General features: G+C 41.2%; 1 protein-coding gene across 3 annotated transcripts in view; it reads left to right on the top strand.

Moving 5' to 3' along the window:
• Window positions 1–22,977: 22,977 nt before the first annotated feature.
• The window catches only part of CHD1 (chromodomain helicase DNA binding protein 1), a 76,327-nt gene continuing 74,491 nt past the window's right edge, over window positions 22,978–24,813 (top strand). For 2 of the 3 annotated variants that reach the window (XM_036845671.1, XM_036845670.1), the window contains exon 1: window positions 22,981–23,435. The gene's annotated coding sequence lies outside the window, so the exon portion shown is untranslated. Of the gene's footprint in view, window positions 23,436–24,813 lie in introns of all 3 variants that reach the window. The other variant, XM_036845669.1, reaches the window with a different exon arrangement.

The raw sequence follows: 24,813 nt of genomic DNA, 5'->3' as shown, positions 1-24,813 counted from the left end.
TAAATGCTGCTGGTAAATGTTTAATAAGCAGCTCTCCAAAAAGAAAATGCCCTGAATTTTAGCATTTACTTATTTCTTTGGCAATAAGTCTCCTATTTCAGCCAATGTCAGGCTACCAATGTGATTCCTCCGAGTGCAGAGTTGGGAAGAGATAGGCGGCAGCACAGCATTTTATAGTATTTCTACCACAGAAATAACGCAGATGTAAAAAACTTAAGAACAGAAGTCAGGAGTCAGCAAACTTTTCTGTATATGGGCAGGTACTAAGTGTTTTCGATTTGCTCAACTCTGTGTCGTAGCAAGAAAGCAGCCATAAACAATATGTAAATAGATGGGCATGGCTATGTTCCAATGAAACTTCAGTTTGCAGTTGGCCTTTGCCCAGTGATAAGAAGTTGGGGACATCTAGCATTCTCATTGTTTCTTCAGCAGCTTTCCACCAGCCTTCATGAAGGTCCATTCTCCCGATCAAGTTCTCCTGCTCCAGCTGCTGGTACCCCCTGAAGCTTCTCAGGCTAGATCAATAGGGCAGCCATGAAAGTGCACTTTGTAGGTCTCCCTTCAAGATATAACTTTGCCATTCAGCTGCCATGAATGCTAATAAGCTAACTGCCTCCATCTGCAGCAATTTTAAGATATGCTACAGACTTCCAGTTGAGGCCATCTCTTCCCTAGCAGCCCATAGCCAATGACTGAGCATGTGATGGTACTAGGGTCGAGCCATTTCTGCCCACTGTAGGATTTCCATGACAGGCAATATTTGCTCCACAGCTCCACATTGTGTTGACTGAGCTTTTGTCATATCTGTAGCACAATCTGAAGATTTTCCCCATTCCTGCCTTCTCCCTCTTTTTCTTTTTTACAGTAGACTTCTTGCACTCCTAACTTCATGTCATCTTCTGCTTCTTGGAACACCCAGAGTGACACAGTGGGTAAAAGGAGTAGTCCAGGAAAGCAGGCAGTAAGATAGGGGTTGGGCTAGATCAGAACTGTCCCACTATCAATGAACTTCATTCCATATGGTGTTTGGGGCACAGATAGTCCCTGGCAGAATGTGGTGGCCTGATTACTAAAACTCTCACCAGTTATGACTTGGAAGATCATTCTGATATGGAGGAATGCCCTGGCTGGGGAAAAATGCAGGCAGTTTAAAACTTTGTGTATGTGTATGGAACAATGGATACAGGCTATTATTGGCTAGCCATTATTAACTTGCATTGAGGCCTACAGGAAGTTAATAAAAAACCTGAAAGCAGTTTACAAACAAGTGAAAACTCATTGCCAGATGGCTTCTTTAGTAGCTTCCAAAGAAGGCCTTATCTCTGGAAAAACAGAAACTTGAACACCAAACTCAGAACTTAATCGTCAAGATGCTTTAAAAGGTCATTAAAGCCAAGGATAGATAACTTGTTGGAAAACTTGGTACCCTGACACACAGAATGGGGACAGCTGGGTGGATGCCCCCAAAGATTCTGGGTCCTGAGACCCCTCTGAACACTTGGAGCCTGCAGAGGTCACCCACCTTTCTTATTAAAAGCTAGCACTCCCCCTAAGCAGAAAAGCCACTGCAGTGAGTGCTTCTGAGCAAGATAACAGAAGGCCTCTCAAAAAACTACCTCACCTCCTCTCAGGGCTGCCACACCAACACCTAGTGGCAAATCACAGCATAACCCACATGGGAATGTGCTAGGTCTGATCTATACCCCAAAGAAGCTGCAAGAATTAGTCAGCATTCCTGGCAGGAAACAGGGGAGTATTTGGGACTGGATTTTGAGGGTGCTTGATCAAGAGAGCTAGAAGGTGAGACTGGATAAGGGTGAACTTACTGAGTTAGAGGCATTTTTGGAATACGGGATTTCATACCCTGACACTAGGGGATGGTGCCAACTTCCTGTTAGGATGGTTCCTAAAAGTCTGCACAAAGTAATAGTCTGTGCTGAGATGCTGAAATGCTTGAATTGCAGACAGTGGAGAGTGGGATTAAAAAGCTCAGAGAAGTGGGCAGGCTGGACTGAATATGTTATGGGAGGCCAGAAGCCCACAGGGAAGATTATGTTCCATGGGAGGGGCCAGAGAGTACACCCTTCACCAAGGTCATCAGGAGTGCCCTGCTAAGAGAGATAACTACCCTAAGAAGCTCAGTGACGGCTCACCTCTGAGGGTCAAGGCTCACAGTAGGAGATGCTATCACAGGCTTGCTGTATTAAATTGCAATGGAAATGATGGGGCCTAGAAGCATAGTAGATCCAGGAGGCAGAACTTAATGCCAAAAATCAGGACAGTCACAATTATCATAATGACTAGCAAAACTGCACTGACAGTTAAGGGAGCTTGACCTGGAACTAGTTGAGATGTTTTATAGAACCCAGTGTTACGAGGAGAAAAACAGATGGGCAGGCAACCAGAGTACTGCCTACCATTTATAAGCAAAGAAAGCAAGAGTGGATGAGGAGACTGAGGGTAGTTACTACAATAAGAGAATGTCATGATCTCTTGCCCAGTTCCCAGATCTAAGCCAACGTTCAGACCCAGAACGTGCGGACTATAGAAGTGGCCAGGTCCTGGAGGAAAGTACCCCAAAACACTACGGCAAGTGTATATTGTAATAATTCTTCTAGTCCTTCCCTAAAGGCATCTAGGCCATTTTCTCAGGTGACTGCAGACTGAGAAACAGGGAATATCCAGACAGTTCATGGAAAATCAGACACAGGGTCTGAGCTGACATTGATACTTAGAGATCTGGAGTATCATCATCTTGGCCTCCCCATTAAGGGTAGAAACATTCAGAGGGCCAGGTAATAAATGTAGTCCTGGCTAAATCCTGGCTCACAGTGGGTACTGGGTCCATGGAAACAGCTAGCGGTCATTTCCTCAGTCCCTGAAGATTACAATTCTGATTGACACACTTGGCAGTTGGAGTAATCCCCACACTGGGTTTTAGCTCCTGAAGTAAGAGTTATCATAGTGGGGAAGGCCAAGCAGAAGTCTGGGAAACTTATACCCAGCCCACTACAGACAAAATAAACCAAAAGCAACACATCGTATTTTAGGTGAGGATGGTGGAGATCAGTGCCACTCTTAAAAACCACAACGGTCGTCTGTGATGGTTAATTTTATGTGTCAACTTGAGTGGGTCACAGGGTGCCAAATATTTGGTTAAACATTCTGGGTGTGTTTATGAGGGTGTTTCTGAATGAGATTAACATGTGAATTGTTTGACTGAGCAAAATGCCCTCCCTAGTGTGGGTGAGCCTTATGCAATCTGTTGAAGGCCTGAATAGAGCAAAAAGGCTGAGTAAGGGAGAATTTGCTCTCTCTGGCAGACTGTCTTTGAACTGGGACATCAGTCTTCTCCTGCCTTCAGACTCAGACTCAAACTAGAACTTACACCATCAGCGTTCCTGGTTCTCAGGTCTTGGGACTTGGACTGGAACTATACCATGGGCTCTCCTGGGTCTCCAGCTTGCCAACTGCAGATCTTGGGACACCTCAGTCTATACAATTGCATGAGCCAATTCCTTACAATAAATCTCTATTTATAGATATCCTATTGTTTCTTTTTCTCTGGAGATTCCTGACTAATATGGTCCCTATCATATCTCTATTTGTTTTTAATAAATTTATTTATTTATTTTTGGCTATGTTGGGTCTTTGTTGCTGTACGCGGGCTTTCTCTAGTTGCGGCGAGTGGGGCTACTCTTCGTTGTGGTGCACGGGCTTCTCATTGCGGTGGCTTCACTTGTTGCAGAGCATGGGCTCTAGGCGCACGGGCTTCAGTAGTTGTGGCTCGCGGGCTCTAGAGCTCAGGCTCAGTAGTTGTGGTGCACGGGCTTTGTTGCTCCGCGGCATGTGGGATCTTCCCGGACCAGGGCTCTCAAACCCGTGTCCCCTGCATTGGCAGGCGGATTCTTAACCACTGTGCCAGCAGGGAAGTCCCTATCACATCTCTATTTAATTCACCTGTCTGTCTCCTACAAAAACTGGATGAATCCTGGAGAATGACCATAGACAACAGCAAGCCCAACCAAGTAGCAGCCCTAATTGTAGGTGGCAGCCTTGAATTGTCTCTTTACTCAAGCATATTAACATGGCTTCAGGTATACAGTATGTGAAAAAGCAAACTGAGCACAGAACGTTCTGAATGTTTATGCTATTTTCCTGTTTTTGTTTTTTGTTGTTGTTTGTTTTTACAGTTGTTTCATCCACACCTCACTTATCTGAATATTTTTAGTCAGTTGCCTTTGGTTTTTAAAAAGCATTCCACAAAAATTCATGGAAAGAACCGTTTGCCTTCTTAGTTCATCAGTTTACATAATTTTTTTCAATTACATAATTGCAATAACAAGTAGCAACAATAGGCTTAAGAACAAAAACATAATCTCTTAAAATACACAATTCAACTTATAGGAGCAGAAATGTATGTGGTACTAGAGCAGTTTACCACCTGTAAGCATTTAGAAATTCAGCATTCCAGTGACAGCAGTGTGTTTTACAGATGGAAAGGAGAGGATCTGTTATTCATTCCAAGGAGTTAGAGTAGATTTAAAGATTAAGTGGAGCTCAGTTATGAGTGTGTTTACATTCAGAAAGGACATGATTCTCATCTCTTTCTCCCTCCCCCCATGTGTGTGGGAGGAGCATGGAGAATAGTGGTAGGGGAATGTACTTTTGCTCTTTTTCAATGCTAAAAAGATCTGATCTTATCATTTGCCTGCTTCCAAACCACCATCAGTCCCCAATGCCTTCAAGAAAAATAAACTCCTTAAAAGTAGTGTATCAGGCCCTTCACCGGCTCAGACTCCCTATTATTTGTCATATTTCTACCTCATGCCATTTCCCCCCCACCAACCTCCCTGTCATGCCAAACCAGAGATCATGCTTTTTTTCACTTACTCATGATTTTGCTGCTCAGTCTAGAATGACTTTTTTCCTTCTTTTTAGGGTGACTACATAATTTACTGTCCAAACTGGTACACATTTGAGAATGAAAGGGGACATTAATCAGATGGGACAATGAGAAAACAGGTATGAACTGGGGTAGCCCTATGCAGACAGGTCTATGGTTCCCCTACTCATTATGGGCCCACCAATTGCTTCATTAATGTGATCTCAGTGCCTAACACTCAGCTTGTGCTCCAAAAAGCTTAGTTGAAATTGATTATATATTCTATGACCTTCTCCTATTGCTGTTTTTATTTCCCTCTCCAACCTTGTTCACCACTAATACATACAGAAATTTTGTGTGAATGACAAAATGTGCCCTTTCTTCCTGGAAGCAAAATCCAGACTACACAGTGTGTGGACACAGGCTGGATTTCAGCCACTGCTTTCCCCTCATGTGGACACTTCTGTGTGTACTGAAAAAAATTACTCAATGTGTCTCCAACTATTTAGACTGTATAAAAATTAAGTGGTTGTGGAAGATACTGAAACACTCCACTAAAATATATGTCAGATGACATTTGAAATCTGGATGCGAAAAGACACAAAGTGAATTTGTAGTAGTAGGAGGAAAGTATCAAACATTATCTGAAATTTTATGCAGAGTGAACACAAGAGCACTGTGAACATCTACTGCGGAGTAATAAATTTGCTTTACATAGAAAAAGTATTTTACAAGAGGAACATGGGCCATAATATTATGTAGGGAAAGTGTATTATCAATATCACCCTAAGAAAAAGAAAAGCTGATATTCTTACCAATCAGAAACAGGCTATGATAACCATATATATAAAATGTCCATTTCATTTTAAGAAATCCGTCTTAATAAACAAGCATTCAGTACTTTTTCAGTTGTTCAACACTTTCGCAGCATAGTGCATACATTTAAAGATACTGGCCATCAGGCATTTAAACAAAGACATCTTCAAACTTCTTATCCTTTTTACATCTAGAACACCAAATATTTTAATCTTTAAACTGCCTTTATTAAAATAGTAATTAAAGGGAATTCCCTGGTGGTCCAGTGGTTAGGACTCCACGCTTTCACTGCCAAGGGCCTGGGTTCAATCCCTAGTTCCCTGACTAGATCCCACAAGCCACGCGGCAGGACCAAAAAAAAAAAAAAAAAGTAATTAAAGAAATAATTTTTTAAATGGACTCAATTTAAAATTCTAAATTTCATTAGGTTCTTTTTGAAAAATCTAAATAAGGTACATGTTTAAGAAATCAAATAGCTTTGTAAGGCGAACAAGGAAAAAGAATAGCCTGGGGCTCATCTCCCTTCCCTCCATCTCTTGGCCCTGTTTCCAAGAAGAAAACACTTCAACTATTTAAAGCTATTTCTTCTGTTAACAAGCTCCACTTTTCTAAATAGTGCATACTAACATATATACATATAATTTACAAATTTTAAATATCTCTTGACTTGTTAGGAGAGAGTTGGATTTTGTCAGTTAGGATGCCTCAATTTCTAGTAATCCCAATCCCACCTGGTTTAAGAAATTAAGAAATGCACTGATTTCCACAATTAGAAGCCCAGAGTTTGCAATGAACCTTAGTCAGCTTCATTCAGTGGCTCTGGCTCCAGTTCTCTGTCATTTCCTCAGTTCTATTCTCCTCCAGGTGACGTCCCATCCTTAGACTGCTTCTCCTGTGGGGGCAAAGACCTATAACAGCTCCTGGTTTCACACTGACACACCCAAAATCCAGAGGAAGAAAGAGGTTCATTCTCTGATCTTTCACATTTGAATAAGAAAATCTTTTTCTGAATTCCTAGACAGCTTTATACTACAAACTGGGTCACAGCTCATTCCTGAATCATCCCCTATGGCCTAAGGAATGTCATGAATTTTTTGGCTTACACCTGCCCACCTATAAATTTATTAGAGTGGCATGGGGTATTGGATTACATGAATCAATTAGGATTAATCAGGCACACTTCTAAAGCTGAAGTACATGGCCACTATGCAGGGGGTAAAGGTGGAAGGGATGTTGAATGGCAATGCTGACTTCCACTGTGGGCATCTAGCACTCACACACCCCTCCCACCCCAACCACACTGAGAGAATTACATCATCATATTTATCTAAAACAGTAACAGTGTTAACTTTATGATGACCGTGGAAAAGATGGCCATAGGGTACTAGGATTTTATTTCCTTTCTGTAGAACTTTTACACTTTACCTGTAACCAGCTAATTGCTTTTTAAAAAAAAATCCTACAAAATTTACTTTCCACATATCCTTTACTTTTCCAAATGTTTCACTGTAGCAGTCTATCAGGGAGCTTACCTTCTTGGTAAGAAGGGGAGAAAGCAATAGGCAAGTAAGACAAGTAAAATGAAGTCATTGTAAATCATGATCATTACTATGAAAAAAACAAAGTAACTAAAAAAGTCACTGAGGAAGCCCCCTTTAGAGTATGTTGTTTAGAAGACCTCTGTAAGGAAGTGACATCTGGCCTGAGACCCAAAGGATAACGAATAGCCTCCATGAGAAGAGCTGAAAGAAGCATTCCACGCCTAGAAACAACCAAAGCGAAAGCCGGTGAATGGAAGACAATTTGGCAGGCATGAGGATAGAAAGGAGGCCAAGTAGCTGCAACATAATGAGTAGGGGGGAGAATGATGGGGGTAAGACTTTGGAGAGCCAGACTGAAGTGAGATCATGCAGGCTCTTGGAAGACCATGGAAAGAAGTTTGGCTTTTTCTGAAAGGGTGTTAAACAGTAGAGTGATATGATTTGTTTTATGTTTTTAAAAGACCCCTCTGGTTTCTATATTGAGAGTGGATGGAAGGTAGGGGGCAGGGTAAGGCAGAAATGGAAGTATGAAAAACAAGCAGGGTACTACCGCCACTCTCTTCCTCATAGAAATTCTACTGGACTGTACTTTTTGTCCTATAAACGCAGTTTTTAAAAAAGAGGGTTTTTTTTAACGTCTTTATTGGAGTATAATTGCTTTACAATGGTTAGTTTCTGCTTTGTAACAAAGTGAATCAGCTATACATATACATATATCCCCATATCTCCTCCCTCTTGCGTCTCCCTCCCACCCTCCCTATCCCACCCCTCTAGGTGGTCACAAAGCACGGAGCTGATCTCCCTGTGCTATGTGGCTGCTTCCCACTAGCTATCTATTTTACGTTTGGTAGTATATATAAGTCCATGCCACTCTCTCACTTCGTCCCAGCTTACCCTTCCCCCTCCCCATGTCCTCAAGTCCATTCTCTACATCTGCGTCTTTATTCCCGTCCTGCCCCTAGGTTCTTCAGAACTTTTTTTTTTTTTTTAGATTCCATATATATATGTGTTAGCATACGGTATTTGTTTTTCTTTCTGACTTACTTCACTCTGTATGACAGTGTCTAGGTCCATCCACCTCACTACAAATAACTCAATTTCGTTTCTTTTTAAGGCTGAGTAACATTCCATTGTATGTATGTGTCACATCTTTATCCATTCATCTGTCGATGGACACTTACGTTGCTTCCATGTCCTGGCTATTGTAAACAGAGCTGCAATGAACATTGTGGTACATGACTCTTTTTGAATTATGGTTTTGAACAGTTTTGAAAATGCCTAATCAACTTTATTTAATAATGTATTGTCACTTTAAATTAAATGTTAATTTTAACTATGAAGACCCATAGGACGTCAAACTTAAACAAGGTACTCACACTTATTTTTCCTTCCGTTCAAATATGTCTATTTGTCTTGGCTAATTATTTCAGATGAATCATGTAGGCTCACTTCCTCTGAAAGTTTTGCTAGTGATACATATCAATTGATAGTTTCATGTAATTTTTACCTACATTTCTCTAATTAAAGTGATATTAACTGAACAGAGGAAAAAATAGGTGATCCATAGTTACAAATAATATTAAGAAACCATAGAACCAAATTGATTTCTATTTTTTTAAAAAAATAAAGCCTTTATGCTTTATTATAACTGTTATACCAAGTCTCCAAATACTTCAAATTTCAGGTTGAAAAATTAAAATCCATGGATAATTTAAAACATGAAAAGAGAGAAACTTCTAGCTAAATAAGCATTCTTACTTCCTGAAATTTGTCTTAACGCAGAAATTAGTATAAATGCAAACAAACAATTTTTAAAAATTAGTATGTGAGTGCTCATGCTACTGAAATCACATTAGATTCCTTGCTGTTCCATAAACATAATAAGCCCACTCTAGCCTATGGCTTTCTCTCACTCTTCTACATGGTGGAATGCCCCTGCCCCTGCCTTTGCCCCTGCCCCTGCAATATATCTGCAAGTCTCTCTTCTTTACTTTATTCAGGTGTTGGCTCACATATCTATTACCTTTTCAGGGAAGCTCTCTGTGATTGTTTAAAATACCATCCCCATCTCTCTCTCTCTCTATATATATGTGTATATATATATGTATATATACACACACACATATATGATTTTTTTCTTCATAGCACTTACCACTATTAGGTATAACATATGTTTATTTTCTGGCTCCCCTCACAGGAATATTAAGCCCCAAACAATTCAGGGACTATTTTTGGTTGTTGTTGATTGCTGTATCTTGAACACTTAAAACAAAAACAGAATACACAGATGTTCAACACATAGTTGTTGAATAATATTGTGTCCTTTTCAAATTAAGACCTATATTCTTAACATTAACTGAGTCTAGGCTGTCTTAAACTCATAATGATTCAACTATATCAAGTGAAGACCTTCTTTGCTCCTGTATTATGAACCTCAGGGTTAGGATCTGGGGCCACTATTCTCCTTTCTCCAAGAATATATGCTCCCTTGAAGCTAATGTTATCAGCTCTACCACTGATCAGTCCTCTGTAGCTGTCCATTCTAGTTGCTCTCTTATTTATTATCAACTTTAGTTCCTGGTTTACTATCATATTTTCCCTTTCCAAGACTATATACAGTCATTCCCAGTGACTTTCAAAAATATATGTAGATGGCCCATCCAACAGCACAGTCTCTTAATTCTTTTTTTAAAAAATTTATTTATTTATTTATTATTTTTGGCTGCACTGGATCTTCGTTGCTGCGTGCGGGCTTTCTCTAGTTGCAGTGAGCAGGCTTCTCATTGAGGTGGCTTCTCTTGTTGCGGAGCACAGGCTCTAGGCTTCAGTAGTTGTGGCACACGGGCTTAGTTGCTCCACAGCATGTGGGATCTTCCCGGACCAGGGCTTGAACCCGTGTCCCCTGCATTGGCAGGTGGATTCTTAACCACTGCACCACCAGGGAAGCCCTTAATTCTTTTCTGTTTCACTGTTTTTTAGTTCTTGTTTTTTCGGTTTGGCTGTTTATCCCTAGCACTTCTTTTTGGTTCTTTCTTAGGTTTTCCATCTCTCTGCTTACATTACCGATGTGTTCTTCCATGATGTCTACTTTATCCATTAGAGCCTTTAGGACACTAATTGTTTTAAATTCCTAGTCTGATAATTCCAATATTCTTGCCATGTCTGGGTCTGATGCTTTCTTTCTCTTCAAATTATGTTTTTTGCCTCTTGGTAATTTTTTTATTGATAGCTAAATACGTTGTATCAGGTAAAAGAAACTGTTTGAAATGTCTTCAGCAATGCGGCAGTGATGTGTGGGGGCAGAGGAAGCATTCTCTAGTCCTATGATTAGGTCTCAGTCTTTTAGTGAGCCTATGCCTATGGACTGTGTACTTCACAAGTGTTCCTCAGTTTTCTTTCTGCCCTCTTTGGTGGGACAGGATGGCTAGAGTGGGCTGGAGTTGGGTACTTCCCTTCCCCTAGGTCAGTTAGGCTCTGATAATATCCCAGCAGATTGGGCTCTGGCTAACTAGCTTCCCCCGAGAGCAGGTTTTCTTTAGAACAGAGTGCTCTTAGATATTTCAAAATGGGTCCTTTTCCCTTCCTCCTGCTGGAAGCCCAAGAAGATTTTTTGTCAGATATTTACTGTGGGAACCTAGTCAAGCTCCTGGAGGTAAACCTTAACGATTTTGTCTTCCCTAGCCGCCCATGACTGAGTCCCCTGAAGTTTTTAACTCTTAGAGTTGTCTGCACTGGGCTTCCAGCAATTCATAATTACAGTTCAGATTTTCTTACCCTGGACTGGTTCCCACAGTGGTTTATGCTCACCTCTGCTTAGGTGAACTGTGACTCCCAATATTCTCCTGTCTCTCCAATCTTGGGGACAGAGGTTTGTCCTGTGTCCTCCCCCCTCTTACGGATCCAAAAAGAGTTGTTGATTTTTCACTCAGTTAGGATGGAGTGGAAACTTGTAAGCTCCTTACACGCAGAACCAGAAAAAACTTAATTCTCTAACTTCATCACCTCCAAAGACTATTACACAACCTAAACTCGTATCTTAGACTAACCCCAGACGACGTAAGCCCTGATAACTGCACTACCTGTGAAATATCAATTCTGGGCATCTTATTCAGTCCACCATCTCACTTTAGGTTGGCAATAAGTGTTTGGCCTCTTAGAGATGTCCAGTCCATTGACCCCCACCTCCCACCTTCACCCCACTACTTTTTAATTATCTGTATTTACTCCCAGGTTTACCCAGCTTGAATTTCATGGTTCATCATTATATTCATTCCTTTTTAAGCACAATCAACTGCCTTGGCTCCCATCTCTCTCTGTTGAACTTACTTAACAAAATCCCAGATCTGCTTGAACTCAGTTTGGTTCCTTGTGCAGAGAACCAAGCAACTTAATAAAGAAACAATACAATTACCTGATTTTTTTTTGAAATTCATGACCACAGACTGCAAATGAACACTCAAGACAATCTGGCAGTCCTACTATGCTTCCCTAGGAAGTTCATGTTCACATTCTCTGAGGTAAAAATGTCATATTTTTTTCCTGTTAGGTCAAACTCTTTCACTCTACCCATTTTCAGCTGGTGATCCTACTCCATAATTCATTGTGAATACAGAAACCATCAGAGAGGATTTACTTCAATTTCATTCCAACAAATATTCACACCTCTCTGCATCTGTACTCAACTTCTCATCCTCTTTTCTGTAAAAAATTGAAAGAGTGTCATTTTTCCTATCATGGTCAATTCTAACTCTTAACACCTATAGTTTTTTTTCTTCTCAGTATTTTGCTTCTTCAGTTATTCCGTTTGTCTACTGCACTTCATCAAATTTTCATTCTCTGCTTATTATTCATGCATCATACATTAGTTATTATTCTGCCCACATACATTAGTATTTTCTACTTAAAAAAAAATCCTCTGACTTCCTCCATCTATCACTACACCTCTCTGACCTTTTCACAGCAAAGCTTACACATAAACACATTTACACACATATATACAATTTTTATAAGAAAATGATATTGAATATTTATAACAAAAAATAGCATTCTGTCCCCCACCCCTCTCCACTCCCAACTATCTTCAGCATTTCTAGCTCTGATATGTCTCCACATTTCCAAATGTTTGTATTGCTTTTTATCAATTAACATATTTAGATACTAATGAATGGTAAGTGAGGACCTCAACTCAAATGTTACTTTAACATCCCCAATTTATCTTGATTCCATCTTGTCTACATCTCTAAAGCTACTCCTCTAATCCTAACAGGCCATTATACACTAAAGTAGGTCCCTAAGTGGAGAGCTAGAGAGTGGAGAGCCACTCTTGCTACTACTACCATCCATTTTCTACACAGCAGCTAGAACAATCTTATGGAAGGCAAATCAGATTATGCAATTCTCTGGTGTAAAAACTTCCAATGGCATCCTGCTGTTTGGAATTAAACCCCAAATGCTTTCCATAGCCCTCAAGGCTCTAGATCAAAGGAGGTTCCTTGGCCACCTCTTCGATCTCATGTCAACCCAGCTTCCCCCTTGCTATGCTTCAGCTGTATTTGTCGCCTTCAGTTCTTCACACGTAACAAACCCTTTCTTACCTTAGGGTCTTTGCACTTGTTCTCCTTCCTACTCTTCTTGTGGTTCTTGCCACAGTAGGCTCTACTTCACTCTACCAGTTATAGCTCAGAGAGGCCTCCTCTGACCACCCCACTGCTCTTCCCATCTGAGTATGTCTCTCTTTACTCTCTCTGACATTACACTATCTATCTCTCCTTTATAGAGTCCATCCCAGCTTATAAGCTTATTTCCTCATTCATCTCTCTCTCTTCTCCTCCTTCCCCAAACTAGAATGTCAATTCCAAGTAAGAAAAACCCTTGTCCATCTTTACACTATTTTGAATGTAACTAGCCCTAGGATAGGTATATAAAACCCATACAAGAAATACTTGGATTAATTCTGCAATCTGTGGACTAAATAAAAATTTAACTAGTTTGCTAAAGTATGTATTGTACCCAGCAGGAGTGGGATAGTAAATAATGGCCCTTGAAATCTCATAAGGCATGAGTTAACTGAACAACTTCCTAGTCAGTTATTAGAAAATCTGTCTATATCCAGTTTGGATTCTCTTGTACAGAGTCCTCCAGGGCCACTCTTGACAAGGGACACTAAGGTTCTTCATTTCGGGAAAGGATACCCACTTCGAGCTGGTGCAGATTCTTTTGTACTGGAAAACAGGAGGTGCTTGAGGGGTTGAGATAGTCTAGTCTGTGGTCTAAGTCTACTTTGGGGTTTTACGGCATGCAACTGCTCTACTGTGGAAGAGAGCCTGCTAATTTTCTTTTAGGCAGATTCCTTTTCCATTTAGCTAATGCTGATGACTTTAGTGGGTCTGGTTTCTCCTTGTCAATCTGGACTTGTTTCTTAGCAACAGTTGAGACTCTGTCCATCCCCGTTGTTCTCTGCTTTAGCCTCAAAGCAAACAACAGAAAAAGTAGGCAAGGCAGTTTGCAGTTTGCCATTTAGTAATATTCCCAGACACATACTGCATTGCAATCCTAGTGGCTATTGATAGACAATGTGAAGGATCATCACACTTTTGTGAAGCATGAGAGGGGATGGGAAGTGGAAAATGTTTTGGAAGGAGCTGAGGAATTAGAGTCCTTAATATCATTTGTTCTTCCTTGACAGTCCTATTCTTATTACTAAAATTCCACTTTCTGGTATTCAATGTCAAAACTTTAGTGTGAGAAACAGGTGGCCAAAAAAAAAAAAATTATGTTGCCATTCAATGAGCCCTTTGAGTAATCTCTTGATCTAGCTGTATATTCTCAGCCCAAAGGCAAATTGGCTTCCAATAATTGCTAAATCAAATTTGCTAAATTTGGCACAACCCGTTCCAATCTACTTTCACCTAGGAACTCTGTTTAGAATTCCTCTCTTTTCCAACATACTTTTCAAAACTCCACACATAGAAACCAACGCACTCAATATTTTTTATATTTGGCTACCAAGATCTCTAGGCCCTACCTCAGTGACTACATTAGTCTGAGTTCTGAGACAAGATTGGAGAAAGCCTGGGTAAAAGATTCACTATTGCACAACAGAAGCTAACAGGTTCCCATCTTAAGGTAGGAAAGTCTTTATTGCCGGCAGCCCCACCTCGATTCAGTCAGTTTTAGTTTCTCTGAGCTTTGTTATTTGCATTCCAATTCATAGTCAAACTAGAGCAGGACACTTTCAGTTGCAATTGGCTGATCCACTTAGGCAAAGACATGAAATTTTATTATAAGGATAAATTATGATAAATAATTCAAAGATAGGGAGCAGACTACCCTTCTCAAGGGACTGAGCTCAGGAACTGGAAAGCTATCAGGAACCAAGGCAGCTATTATACATGTGTCTGATATGTCAGCACTTCATGAAAACACAGACTGGATTCAAACTGCCCAGGTTTTATTTTAGCTTCCAAAAAAAAAAAAACGAGAGAGAAAGAAAAAAAAAAATTTTAGCTTCAGCGCTTCAGCACTTTTTAGTCAAGCTTCTCAGTTTCCTTACCTGTAGAGATAACAGTACCAACCTCATAGAGTTATGACATTTGTAACACTGAGTGATACAGTAAGTAATCTGAGATTATTCTTGTTTTTGCAACACAACTCTGACTCTCCATGTGCTGCTTCCAAACAAAGTACCCTGGCCTAACTTTATGTTTCTCAGGAAAAGATCAGCTGTCTGATGAACTTTCCGATTTTAAATTCTCAGAACAATCTGATTGGTCCAGATAGGGTTCAGTTGTTCATCCTGGCTAAAGCTAGGATAGTGTTCCTATGAAACCTTTCGCAAACCTAAATGAGGTAAAACAAAGAAGCAATTACCTTAGGACACATCTCGCTAATGGATGCACAAAATAAATGGAGATAAAGCACTGATGCTCACAGACACAGTTCAAAGCATGATGGCTTGATGCTGAGAGGCTGAGTGTAGTTCCCAGGGAAGGAGCTTGGAAGTGCCACTCTTGCTGCTCAGGGCGCATGCCACCTCTGTTACAACGGCTCACTGCAAAACAAATGCTGAATGCTATTTTCGCTTTTTGTCTTATTTTGTAAAAGCAAAAATCCTCTTCGGATTTCTTTTGTTTAGTGAAAACAGGTACTAAGGTATGTTTTTCATAAAAGTGAAGTGGTATAAAGTGAACTTTTGAAAAGGGGATACCTATACATATATAGCTGCTGAGGCCCACCCTAAATGTCTCTGGATATTTCTCAGTGGTGGGGGATCATGAATCAAGGCTGGATTATTTTTAAGAATTTTTTTATACTCCTCCCAACTCACTGATCTTCTATTCTTCCATAATCACAAACATAAGGTCCCAATTTAAGGACTTGCCCAAAGTCATATGGTAATAATGGATGAAGGTGTGGTTCAAAACTAGGTCTGACTCCAAATCCGAAATTTACTTTCACTATACAATGCACTAGAGTTGTTTTTATCTGTTGAGAACATGTTAGGTAGCCAACCCTTTATTTAACCAAGTACTTAAGATACAAGGTTTCAAGTAGTTCAAAATTAGGTTTCCTGATTTTTTTTCATAACTTTTAATTTTTAAAAATTGGGGTACGGCATGTGTAAAGTTCACAAAATTTAAATGTTCAGATTGATGAACTTTTTCATATGTATGCATTCATATAACAACCAATGAGATCAAGATCCAAAACATTTTCCATCATTTCATAAGGCTCCCTTGTGCCCCTTCTAAGTCAATACCCATGCCCAGAGAGGTAACTACTATCCTGACTTCTATCATCATGAATTAGTTTTTTTCTTGAATTTCATATAAATGGAATAATACTGGGTTGTCCAAAAAGTTTGTTCGAGTTTTTCCGTTACATCTTATGGAAAAACCCAAACAAACTATTTGGTCTACCCAATACAATATGAATTGGTTTTTGTCTATTTCACTCAACAAATACCTATGAGATCCATCCATATTATTTTGTGTAGCAGTTTATTCATTTTTATTGCTGGGTAATATTCCATTGTAAGAATATATTTTACTTTGTTCCTATTTGAGGCCATAATGAATCAAACTACTATGGATATTTGTATACAAGACTTTTATAAGACACCTGCACTCATTTTCTTGGATATACACTCACGAGAGAAACTGAATTACAGGCCTAAATTCAGCTGTAATGGATACTGTCTATCAGTTTCCCAAAGTGACTGCAATCAATGTGTACCCCCGCCAGCAATAAGAGTTTCAGTTGCACTATATTTTTTAAACTAGGAAAATAATGTAATCAGTCTATTGTGCTAGTCACACTTCGTAGTTCTACAAATTTATTTTATTTGAGGCTCTTTTGTTGCTAGTTATAAGCAAGGCTAAGTTGTTAGGTGGGGCTACGTTGTTAGGTAGATCCTCATTCATTAGCACTCTTACTAAACTGTAAGCCCCACCTGTTAAGACTTTACTAAAAAATACTATTTAGCTTGCCATCCTATTTTATAGCAGGGTTTCTCAACAATGACATTATTGTCATTTTGGGCCAGATAATTCTTTAATGTGGGGGGTTGTCCAGTGCATTGTAGTATCTTCAGCAGTATCCCTGGCCTTTACCCACTGTATGTCAGCAGCTCCAACCCCCTTTCCCATTCATTGTAACTACCAAAAATGTTTCCATATTTTGTCAAATGTCCCGAGAGGCAAAAACTCCCCGTTAATAACCACCATTTTCAAAATAAGTGACCTGGCCTCTCTCTACTTCATCTAGACTAAATGTTGAGTCAATGCAGTGTTAACATGATGATGTCCATAGTTTTTAAACGTCAGTGGCACATTAGAATCATCATTTAAAAAGCTTTTAAAGAATGCATATGCCCAGGCCCCTTCTCAGAACAACGGAATGGAATCCCTTGAAGTAGGGCTTCAGCATTTTTATCGTGAAGTTCCTCAGGTATTTCTAAATTTTGGCACAGTTCAGAACTACTTTCTTAACAGATTACTTTTCCCATGAATATATGCTTTAAAATAGATTTCTACCAACAACTTTTCAAACATTAGTAGAGCATGAGGCATGTATTTGGGGAGTAGAAGGCTCACAGAAACCCTCAAATCACAGCAATTAAGTGGCCACCTATAGCCCATAACTATAAACAGTGGTTATCTAGTGTTCAGTTCCTGATTGAAAAAAAAAATTCTATTTTTTCCCCAAATCACTTTGAAATGTTCATGTATTTTCTTTTTGAATGATTATTATGTGGTAATCCTTCCAGCTAATTCTTGTAGCTAACTCATATATTCACTCTCTCTCATAATGACATTTTCCATCATCTTTCAAACACTCTAAATCTTTCACCTAAACAAAAATCCACAAAAGCCAGCAAAAAAAAAAAAAAAAAAAAAAAAATTTCATATTCCCTCCCAAGTCAAAGTCAAATCACCTAAACGAGAAATTTAGACTCAGATTCCACTTTTTCATTTATCACGTTCTACTCCAGTCTGGCTTCTAGCCCTATTATTCCAACAAAATAGTTCTTGCTAAGGTAACTGATGACCGTCATGTTATTAAATCCAGTGGCTATTATTCAGGCCTTATTTCACCATAGAACTGGACACTATTCACCACTCCTTCCTTGAAGCACTCAGACCTTTGTCCTCTATTGCACAACACCCTTCTGACATCGCAACTCCTTATCCAGCTAATCTTCCTCTACCTAGCCAAAAATTAATTGAAGTTCTTCACTGTACACTCCTAGGCTGTCTTCCAAGCCTATTTCACATATACTAAAGATTTTAATTTTCCCCTACACACTTAACAGTTTTTATTTTTAGTCTAGATCTCCCTTCTCAGGTCCAGACTTCTATCCAAAAGCTTCTTGGATGACTCAATGACATGAGAAACTCTAAATTCTAAACTAAATCTATCATATTCACACCTACCCATTTCCAAACATATTACCATTCAGTTCCAGTCCATTGTATGTACAGCTTCCCTCCTTCTCCTAACCTTGAATCCAACTGCATCAACAGATCCCATGGACATTTCCTTCCAAATCTACTCTACTTCCATACTACTACCCTGGTTCATTAAAGTTATTTCTAATCTTTTAGCCTCCTAATTCAAGAATTTTGTGTCGACTTTGACCCACCTTTAATCCATTTTTGGAATTTACAGTTAAAATTTTCAGTTTGTAAATCTCATCATTACCACCCAATTTAAAATCTGTCAAAGGTTTCCCTTTATTCCAGGCAAAGAACCTACTTCTTTACCTGGCATTTGGGCCCTGAATGGTCTGGCCACCATGCAGCTTCATCTTCCTCAGTTGTTGCTCCAGCAGTACTGTACTTCTTTTAGTCCCTTATAGAGCGACAATGTAATTTATCATCCAAACCAGAACACTTCTGAAAGTAAAAAAAGGCCTATCCTTGGCAAACTGGGATGTAAGTTGATATCATCTCTCTGGCTCCTGAATTTTTGCCATGTTGTTACCGTTTACCTGTTACGAAGCTCTTCACTTCCCTTTTATCTAATCCACGTTAAATTCTTAGTTCTCATGGTTTGCAAGGCAGAAATAGAGACACAGATGTAGAGAACAAACATATGGACACCAAGGGGGGAAAGCAGGGGTGGGGGGTGCGGTGGGATGAATTGGGAGATTGGGATTGACATGTATACACTGATGTGTATAAAATAGATAACTAATAAGAACCTGCTGTATAAAAAAATAAAATTCAAAAAAAAAATTCTCAGTTCTCAGATGTCACTTCCTTTAGGGAGACTTCTGGGACTAAGGTTCTGAACTATGAATTCTCACAGCACTATATGTTTCTTCATACCATTTTTCTCAGTTATCATTTCCAAGTGTGACTGTTTCTTGCACTAGACTTTAACTCTTGGAAGTGTCTGTGTTTGCTCTATTATAACCCTCCCTCCCCCACCCCTGTAGAATGCCTGGTATGCAATGTATTGAATAAATGTGGATATAATGCAATGGGAAACAGAGTCTGCTCAAGGAGCTCACAATGTAATATGGAAACAAATGCTTTATTACAATATAACGATATGCTGCATTTGCAGAATACAAAATTTCCTAGAAGGGAAATGAGAGAGCTGCATGACATGTCTCATAGGGTTTTGGCACAATTTGTCAGTGTATTCAACAGCTATTGATTTACTTACACCTAAAATAAAATGATTCATAAGACAGATGGACTATATCCATTTACAGTGATATTGATACATTCCCAGTGACCTGGAGAAATGTATGGCTGGAGTGTCAAATGTCTGCTAGGAATGATGGGATGCAATGTTGAAATCAGATTGTGAACAAAGTAATTAAAATATTATGTATGCAAATATATGTGGTATACTTAAACATATGTATTTGAAGCAGAGGAGTGATATCACTAGATTTCAAATCTGAAGGAAGCCTGTAGGGTGGCCTGGAGGGAAAGGTGTAGGGAATAGAACCTAAGTAAACAAAGTAGTGGGGATTAAGGAGAAAGGCTGAAGACAACATATATGAGGTAAAATGGACAGTAAATAAAGGATCTAGGGGAGAGGAAGGAATGATACAGCATCAAGGCACCAATCTGATATTTTGAGGTTAGCTACTTAAACAACATTTTTCCCCATCTGCACACTTAATTTTTAAGTAGAATCTTTGTATCCACTTCAATACCTATTAGATTTTATACACAGTTGCTTCTTAGTATCATCTCTAAGAGTTTTACTTTTGAAATTTTACTTTCTATGATTTAAGAATTTATCAGTAAAAATCTCCAAATACAATGGCCATAAACAAGGTGGATGAGCTGTTGGTGGTTATCAGAACAATCTAGTTTTTCCAAACACTACTTAGAACCTAGAAATTGTGCATTTCAGAAAGGGAGTGTCCAGCATGTGTAATTAGGAAAAGCTTTCCAAGGTGACTGACTCCTGTCCCTGCCCAACACTGGGAACCACAGCTACTCTCCTATAATTTTTAAGATCAAGAAAATAGAAAATGTACAGTAAATTTTCACTATAAGGTGACTTGGGATTTCATGGGTTCTGTTTATAGCAGACTTTGTAAATTTAAGTATCATATTTGGAGGACTCTTTCTCTGTTTGGCAAAAACCCGGGAAATGATGTCATAGATTGAGATTCTAGAGTATTTTAATACTGTCCTGATTGTTTTAGCAGCTTTTTGTATACAAATCCTCTAGGCAACAAGAACGTAATTATGGAATTAAAATCCTATCTTGGCATCCAAAATGTTAACAGAAAAGCAAGAGTTGTTACTGCCTTTATGCTGCACATCTCACAATTCTGGGTAAGTGGTTTTCAATCTATTCCCATCTAAGGATACCCATTGGTAACTAGTCCTAGTAGAGCATGTCAGAATTAAGAACCTATAAAGTGCTGTCCCAGATTTTGTAAAAGTAATATTCTTTCCAAAGAATATGAAATTTCCCAAATGGAAAATCAGATAGTAATAAAGACCTCCTGGTTGATGTTAATTTTCAGGGATTTTTGCTATTCATGTGTTCAGATTATTTACTGTTTGTCTATTGTTTTCAGTAGACTTTTCAAAAAGGAGACATACAGTTTGTTTAAACAAAGTGAAACTGAGACTTTAACTATGCAGATAAAATATGGTCAAAAAATATTTTTGTCTTATTTATCAACTGACTTTTAAAAAACTGAACTGGTAAGATTTTTCAATTTTCCACTTACCTTGTATTTCTCCACAGTCTCAACAGTCATTCTAAAATTCTGTGAAGTCATAAAGTATATTATAATTTTACCAGAAATATAAGTCTCCAAGGTTCAATATATTATTACAAATTTGGCAAGGTTTTTTTCTTTTTTGTCTGCAAAAAAAGTGTCTCAAAATTATACGTAGCATATCACATCCAAACAGCAACTCAGTTTAAAAAGGTGCTTTCAAAAAACATATAAAACAGATTAAGTCAATACAGTAATCATTTTTTGGTGAGGTAACAAAATGCAATATGGTTATAATTGAAGACTTTATTATCTGAATCACACTTCTGATTACAAAATTCTTTACCTGCCATGTTTTCCTCGGGTTTTTATTTTTTACTTACCACTCTAGTAATCCAAGAAATAAATTAGTCCGAGGAACAGGAAGTTCCTATTATCAAGGCACCTTATCATAATTTTAAAGCACAATATTAAAAATTAGCACTTAGTTTCTAAGGACTTCAGAGATGGATATTTGTATGATCTTTTTATTCCTCACAACCCAGAATTATAGCTATTTAATAACTAGGATAAAAAAAGAGGCTGAGCATAGATCATTTTGCAGACTATGGTGGTGTTTCATTTTGTTTCACTATTCATTGACCACAGACATAACACATTTTTTTCGAGAGACTGTGTCTACCTGTTTGCCTTCCCCTACTCCCCAAGGGTGAGTATACCTTTCCATATAATAAATACGTATTTGGTGTTATGTTTGGAGATCTTTTTGAGGGCTCGGAACAAACTGTTTAAACAGACAGTAGACTAAAACTTGAATATTTCCCACATGTGAAAATAATTATTTTGGGAATGAAGCTACCGCATTCAAACTCATTTGACTTGGAAGGCAGTCCTTTACATCAGATCAAATAACTGAAGAATGGGATTAGAAAGTTTCAGAAATTATCATTAACCTGGGCTGACTCAACACTGATCTGTGGACGAGAAAAATAATGAACTGTAAAATAATTCTGACTTAAAAAAATGGTTTAAAGGAGAGAAGCGGAACACTCTCGTGCTTGAAAAGATAGTGTTTCTTTGGACAGATCTAAAAGGTTGTAACTGAGGCCCGCAGTTACAGTTATGAAACAAACCGTCAACTAAATTACAGTACGTTAACCTGCGACAGTTACTAACGTCTCTCGCGTTGCATTTTTTGTAGTGATTCGGCACCGCACCCTCCCCCAGCCCTCCAGGGAGCGACCTGGAAACGTTCTACACGTTTTTTTCCTGAACCGGGCACGAGCTACCACCCACAAATGAATCAAGAAGGGTCACAGGGTGTCAACAACTCGGTCTCTGTTTTCTCTCCGCCTCCTCAGGTGCCCGGCTCGCACCTCCCTTAGGGACCCTTTGTCTCAGGTCGCCTAAGCGTAGGAGGCGGCGGGAGGTGACCACAGTGGTCCAACAGTTGGGTTCCCAGGCTGCATGGTGTGACGCAGCATCCCCCTCCCCGCCTTTCCAGACAGACACTCAGACCCGGCGCGGGGCCGAGGCCTGGGCTACCGACCCCACGTTCGACCCCGCCCCCTCGGCTTATCCAACACAGCCCTTCCGCGGCTCCCCAAGCCCCATCAGTCTTCAATATCTCCCCACCCCCGTTTCCCTAGTTCCTTCTCGGGCTCTCGGTCGTGACGTCCTTACGCAACCGTGCCAAGTGACAGTAGCGTCCATACCCGCAAGGAACGAGCCTGCAGCTCCCACTTCCCGGAATTCAACTCCAGGCCGCTAAGGGAGGGAGCTCGAGCAAGGCTTAACAGCCCACCGCGGTAGCCAGAGTCCGGCAGCCTCTGCGCGGCCGGCGTGCGCGTTCCCATCAGTGCGCGTGCGCGCACTCGCTCTCCGCCCCGCCACAGCACCAATCGTTTTCTTCCTACGCCCCACGACTCCACAACGTAGCCCCTCCCAGTGTCCGCGCGCCAGTTGGTGGAGTTCGGCGTGCGCGCGCCCGCTTGCCCGCCTCGCGCCCAGTGAGGAAGGGGAGTGAGCCGAGAAGCTTACGTCGCGCGGGAGGCGGAGGCGACGGCTAGCTCGGTGGCGGCGGCGGCGGCGGCGGCGGAGGCGCCTACGACGGAGACGGTTGCGCTCGCTCTCTCGGCGTCATGGCGGCTGCCGGGAGCCGATAAGCGGCGGGAGCGGGAGCGCGCGCGCGGCCGCGGTGAAGACGACGACTCGTTATTTCTTGCTTTTGCTGACCTCGCCGTTGGTGCTTTAATAATGAATTGATTGTTGGATCCGCTCCGCAGGGTATCGCGCGTTAGAGCCGCGGGCCGGGGCTTCCCCTTCTTCTCCGTGTCCTTCCCCTTCCCCCTCGCCCTCACGGACTTCTGCTTACCCCGAAACGCCCGGAGCCCGAGGACTCTCGGCGGCGGAGACCGCGGGCCCGGACACACGGGAGGCCGCCGATCGAGTTGGCTCTCTCCGCCCCGCGAAGCCTGCACGCCCGCCGGTAAGAAAGGGGTCGGCGGGCGGGTCAGGATGTGGCGGGGAGGACGGGAGCTGGCCAGGCGGAGGGCGGGGGCGGCGCGGTGCCCGGGCTGCGGCCCAGCCGCTGGGCGCCGGGCATAGGCCGGGGCGGTCTTAGAGGGCCGGCGGCGGCGGATGGGCTCGCCACTCAGGGGGCGTGTGAGTGGCGAGCGCAGGCCGGCGCTGCGGAGCGCATCCTCTCTCCGGACGGGCGTGCAGCTGGCGGTCGAGCCCGGGCTTCCTCGGTCTGGGGCCGGCCGGGCTGCGAAGGGAAAGCTGCGAGACGCGAGCGGTGCGCTTGGCCGGTGCGTGGGTCCCGCCGCCACCCGGGCTCCCAGCACGTGGGGAGCGGCGGGGAGGGGGAGGGGGCAGCAGCCCGGGCGAGCCCGGGAGGGCGCGGGGTGGGTCTGTAGGAAGTTTGAGGCGGGAAGGGAGACTCCGGGACCGGGATGGAGGCCGTGGGAGGGATGGGGGTGGGGGGGTGCGTCCGGGTGGCAGGCTGATTGGAGCGAAGCTGCGACGGACGGGGGAGGAAGGTTTCCAACCTCCTTTCGAGAACCGCTTGAAAACTTAGCAGGAGGAAAGCAACTGATAAAAGACGGGGCAAAGAAAAGGCGAATTGAAGAGGTTTAACGATTTAGGGAAGAATCATTGTTAAGACGCGTGAAAGGCAGGAGAGAGCTGCGGGTACTTGGAGCCTCAGAACTTACGGTTGTAAGAAGGGTCTCAGAAAGAGGACTTAACTCTGAGAAGGAAAATGAGGAGAAAGGAAGTTACAAAGTACAGAGAAAGCCATTTTGAGGGGCGAAAGGGAGGTGAAAAGGAAAGAACGAAAAGAGGAGTGAACTTTCTCAATGAAGAGAGACTTTCGGGAGAGAGGCAGTTTGTTAGAGTACCTAGATTTTTAAGATCTAATTGTTTAATAGTTAATCTCTTTGGCTAGTTGGAATTAATATTTAACATTAGGAATAAATGTTGCGTGAAATAATTTTTAGATAACAGTTCTTGCTAAGTCTACTGGACTGTAGTTTCTGGAGAATTAAAATCCCGATCTAGATGCAGAGTTTGCTATGATTAAGTTGGCAGCAGCCTATTTCCCCCCCCCCCCTCACTCTTTTTTTGTGGAATGGAAGTACTCGTAGGAGTAAATTCTCTTTGCTGAGGTCGGAGGACAGCTCTGCTCTCAGTCGTCTGTATCGGTACTTTCTGGCTGGGGAAGGATCTGACGTCTCCTTCCCCCGCTTCTTCCTCTCCCTCCCCTGCCAGAGATCTCCTTTGTTTATTAGTGGGTGGCTTGTAGGTGACTCTCCAGTGTTGTGCTGATATGTTGAAAGGTGGAAATGTTGTGTCTTGGTCCATGA

Source organism: Balaenoptera musculus, chromosome 3, assembly GCF_009873245.2.
Source record: "Balaenoptera musculus isolate JJ_BM4_2016_0621 chromosome 3, mBalMus1.pri.v3, whole genome shotgun sequence".
In the NCBI taxonomy this organism is placed as follows: Eukaryota; Metazoa; Chordata; class Mammalia; order Artiodactyla; family Balaenopteridae; genus Balaenoptera; species Balaenoptera musculus.
Note: the sequence above shows the minus strand (reverse complement) of the source record. Positions and strands in the feature narration are given on the sequence as shown.